Here is a 4,986-nt window from a genome sequence, read left to right on the forward strand (position 1 = left end):
CGGATCACAAGGTCAGGAGTTCGAGACCAGCCTGGCCAATATGGTGAAACCCCGTCTCTATTAAAAATACAAAAATGAGCCGGGCGTGGTGGCACGTGCCTGTCGTCCCAGCTAGTCTGGAGGCTGAGGCAGGAGAATCGCTTGAACTCGGGAGGCAGAGAGGTTACTGGGAGTCAAGATTGTGCCACTGCACTCCAGCCTAGGCGACAGAATGAGATTCTGTCTCCAAAAAAAAAAAAAAAAAAAAGTGTTTTTATTGGTCTTTTTTTTTTTTTTTTTTTTTTTTTTGGAGACAGAGTTTGCTCTTGTTGCCCTGGCAGGAGTACAATGGTGTGATCTCAGCTCACCACAACCTCCGCCTCCCGGGTTCAAGCGATTCTCCTGCCTCAGCCTCCCGACTAGCTGGAATTACAGGTACATGCCACCACGCCCAGCTCATTTTGTATTTTTAGTAGAGACGGGGTTTCTGCGTGTTGGTCAGGCTGGTCTTGAACTCCCTACCTCTGGAGATCCGCCTGCTTCAGCTTCCCAAGTAGCTGGGATTACAGGTGTGTGCTACCACACCTGGCTCATTTTGTATTTTCAGTAGAGATGGGGTTTTGCCATGCTGGTCAGGCTGATCTCGAACTCCCCACCTCAGGTGATCCGCCTGCCTCAGCCTCCAAAAATGCTGGGATTACAGGCATGAGCCACCGCACCTGGCCAAAAGATGTTCTTTCAATTCACTGCAGAAAAGTTAGCTCATTCAATGTTTATTTTTTTAATTTATAAAGAAAAGAGGTTTAATTGGCTCATGGGTTCTGCAGGCTGTACAAGCGTGATGCAGGCATCTACTCCACTTCTGGGGAGGCCTCTGGGGGCCTTTTCTCACAGTGAAAGTCAAAGCGGGAGCAGGCCTGTCACTTGGCAAAAGCAGGAGCAAGATAGGGGAAGGTGCCACACTTTACAAAAACCAGATCTTGTGAGAACTGAGTCACTATTGTGAAGACAGCACCAAGCCATGAAGGATCCACCCCTATGACCCAAACACCTCCCACCACCAGGCCCTAGATTCACCACTGGGGATTATATCTACATATATTTTAAGATGGAGTCTCTCTGTGTCACCCAGGCTGGAGTGCAGTGGCATGATCTTGGCTCAGTGCAACCTCTGCCTTCCAGGTTCAAGCGATTCCCTTGCCTCAGCCTCCCCAGTAGCTGGGATTACAGGCATGTGCCACCATGCCCGGCTAATTTTTGTATTTTTAGTAGAGATGGGGTTTCACCATGTTGGCCAGGCTGATCTCGAACTCCTGACCTCAGGTGATCCGCCCATCTCGTCCCCCTGAATTGCTGGGATTACAGGCATGAGACCCCTTGGTGCTCCTGAGGACTATATTTCAACATGAGATTTGGGCAGGGACAACATGCAAACCATATCATCCTGCCCCAGGTGCCCTGCCAAGAAAAGGATAAATGTTATGAAGACAACGAGGGAAAGCATCAAGAACTTATGTTATATCCCTGCCTCATAATTCATATCTACTAAATCCTAGCTGATTCAAATATTTTATTGTTAAAAATGGGGGCCAGACTGTGCTCCGTGGCTCACACCTGTAATCCCAGCACTTTGGGAGGCCGAGGCGGGAGGATCACCTGAGGTCAGGAATTCAAGACCAGCCTGGCCAACATGGTGAAACCCTGTCTCTACTAAAAATACAAAAATTAGCTGGGCATGGTGCATGTGCGTGTAATCCCAGCTACTTGGGAGGCTGAGGCAGGAGAATCACTTGAACCCAGAAGTCGGAAGTTGCAGTGAGCTGAGATCGCACCACTGCATTCCAGCCTGGCAACAGTGACACTCTCTCTCTCTCAAAAAAAAAAAAGGGGCCACGTGCAGTGGTTCATGCCCATAATCCCAACCCTTTGGGAGGCCAAGGCAAGAGGCTCCCTTGAGCTCAGGAGTTCAAGACCAGCCTGGGCAACATAGCAAGACCCCACCTCTAAAATTTTTTTTTTTTAATAAAGGTCAGGTGCAGTGGCTCACGCCCTGTAATCTCAGCACTTTGAGAGGTGGAGGTGGAAGGATCACTTGAGCCCAGGAATTCAAGACCAGCCTGGAATACATAGTGAAACCCTGTTTCTACAAAAACATAGAAAAAAATTAGCCGTGTGTGGTGGCCCATGCCTGTAGTCCCAGCTACTCAGGAGGCACAGTTGGGAGATTTACTTGAGCTCGGGAGGCTGAGGATTCAATGAGCTGTGGTTGCACTACTGCACTCCAGCCTGGGTGAGAGAGCAAAACCCTATCTCAAAAAAAAAAAAAAGAAAAAGGAGAAAAGCCAAGCATGGTGGCTCAGGCCTGTAATCCCAGCACTTTGGGAGGCCAAGACGGGTGGATCACCTGAGGTCAGGAGTTCAAGATGAGCCTGGCCAACCTGGTGAAACTCCATCTCTACTAAAAATACAAAAACTAGCTGGGCATGGTGGCATGCGCCTGTAATCCCAGCTACTCAGGATGCTGAGGCAGGAGAATCTTGGAGGTTGCAGTGAGCCGAGATCGTGCCACTGCACTCCAGCCTGGGCGACAGAGTGGGACTCCATCTCAAAAACAAATTTTTTTTTACCCAGACAAGGGTCACAGACCAAGGGTAGAATTCTCTAACACAAGATCCTACAAATCATAAGATCTAAGATCTAAGATCCTACAAATCATAAGAAAAAGAGGCCAGGCACAGTGGCTCATGCCTGTAATCCCAGCACTTTGGGAGGCCAAGGCGGGCAAATCACGAGGTCAGGAGTTAGAGACCAACCTGGCCAACATGCTGAAACCGCGTCTCTATTAAAAATACAAAAATTAGCCGGGCGTAGTGGTGCGTGCCTGTAATCCCAGTTACTCAGGAGGCCGAGGCAGGAGAATCGCTTGAACCCGGGAGGCGGAGGTTGCGGAGAGCCGAGATCGCACCATTGCACTCCAGCCTGGGCAACAAGAGCCAAACACTGTCTCAAAAAAAAAAAAGAAAGAAAAGAGAAAAGAAAAAGAATGACTGCCTCCAAAAGGGCCAAGTGTATGAACAGTTAACACTAAAGGAAACAGGAATGGTTTCTAAGCCTATGAAAAGATGACAAACTTCCGTTATAATAAGAGAACTCCTCAGTGACTGACACTGAGTTAGCAAAGCGGATAGAGGAAAGAAGTTAACACTTGATGTGAGCAAGTCTGTAGAGAAACCAGCATTCTCCTGTATCCTACCGAGATGTGTTGGTAACCTCTGTGGAGGGCAGGGCAGACTTCCAAATATCTGTTAGAATGCTCTTTGAGGAAGACGCGCTCGTAGGTGCCGTGGATCGCCGACCCGCAAGCTGCTCCTGACTCACCGCTGTTCGCTCTTGCAGAGGAACGAGTCGGTCAGGAAGCCGCACGGCAGCCATGGCTGTTAAGGATACCGGAAAAACACCCGTGGAGCCGGAAGTGGCAATTCACCGAATTCGAATCACTCTAAGGAGCCGCAACACAAAATCCCTGGAAAACATGTGTGCTGACTTGATCAGAGGCGCAAAGGAAAAGAATCTCAAAGTGAAAGGACCAGTTCGAATGCCTACCAAGACCTTGAGAATCACTACTAGAAAAACTCCTGTGGTGAACGTTCTAAGACATGAGATGTTTCCAGATGAGAATCCACAAGCGACTCATTGACTTGCACAGTTCTTCCGAGGTTGTTATGCAGATTACTTCCATCAGTATTGAGCCAGGAGTTGAGGTGGAAGTCACCACTGCAGATGCTTAAGTCAACTATTTTAATAAATTGATTACCAGTTGTTTAAAAAAATAAAAATTAAATTAAAAAAAAAAAGAATCACAGATGCATATGTCCTTTGACCCTGTTACTCTACTTCAGATATTTATCCTGGCAATATAGTCCCACCTATGCTACATCATTAATTCAATGATTTTTTGTTATAGCCAGAATGAAAGTACAGATTCAATCTTCATCAGTAGAGGATTGGTTAAATAACACCATCAAAAAGTATGAGGCAGCTTTCTTTACTGAGAAGGAAATAATCTCCAAATAATTTTTGAATAAAAAGAGCCAGGTGCCAACTGATAGCATGCTACTATTTGCATAAAAAGAGAGGAGAAAAGATGTGTACGTTCTCTTTATATATGCATGGACTGTCTCTAAAACTATAAAACTTGATAACTTTGGTTGCTTCTGGGAAGGGGAACTGGGTGGCTAGGGTCCAAGGTTTTTCAAAATATCCTTTTCTACCTTTTGAGTTTCAAAACTTGATTCTTATACATATTCAAATATTAATTGAATTTAAGATTTAAAAAGCAAAGCAAAGAAAAATAAGCAAAGGATAAATACATGCAGTTTGTAGATGAAACACAATGTCCAAACTATGTGAAAAGATGTCCCACCTCATTATTCATCAGGAAAATTCAAGTTAAATGGTATTTTCGTGACTCATAGTAGCAAGAGTAAAGCGATTCATTATATCCAGGCTTGGCAGGAGTGTGTATAGACACTTCATATGGCAATCATGGCCATGTAATGGGAACTGCATTTTTTTTTTTCTTTTTAAGATAGCATCTGGCTCTGTCGCCCTGAGTGGAGTACAGTGGTGCTGAAATCTCCACTCACTGCAAACTGCGCCTCCCGGGTTCAAGCGATTTTCATGTCTTAGCCTCCCGAGTAGCTGGGATTACAGGCACCCACTATCATGTGGGCTAATTTTAGTATTTTTAGTAGAGACGGGGTTTCACCATGTTGGCCAGGCTGGTCTCAAACTCCTGACCTCAGGTGATCCACCTGCCTCAGCCTCCCAAAGTGCTGGGATTTCAGGCATGAGCAACCTTGCCCGGCCATATTACATCCTCCTTAATATACTTTATTTATTTATTTATTTATTTCGAGACGGAGTCTCGCTGTGTCTCCCAGGCTGGAGTGCAGTGGCGCGATCTCGGCTCACTGTAAGCTCCGCTTCTCAGGTTCACGCCATTCT

The 4,986-nt window shown here is 46.2% G+C and overlaps 1 pseudogene; it reads left to right on the forward strand.

The window, feature by feature from the left end:
- The first annotated feature begins 303 nt into the window (after nt 1-303).
- Nucleotides 304-4,602, forward strand: LOC112424030 (small ribosomal subunit protein uS10-like; annotated as a pseudogene).
- Nucleotides 4,603-4,986: the final 384 nt, after the last annotated feature.

This window comes from Macaca nemestrina, chromosome 3 (assembly GCF_043159975.1).
Source record: "Macaca nemestrina isolate mMacNem1 chromosome 3, mMacNem.hap1, whole genome shotgun sequence".
In the NCBI taxonomy this organism is placed as follows: Eukaryota; Metazoa; Chordata; class Mammalia; order Primates; family Cercopithecidae; genus Macaca; species Macaca nemestrina.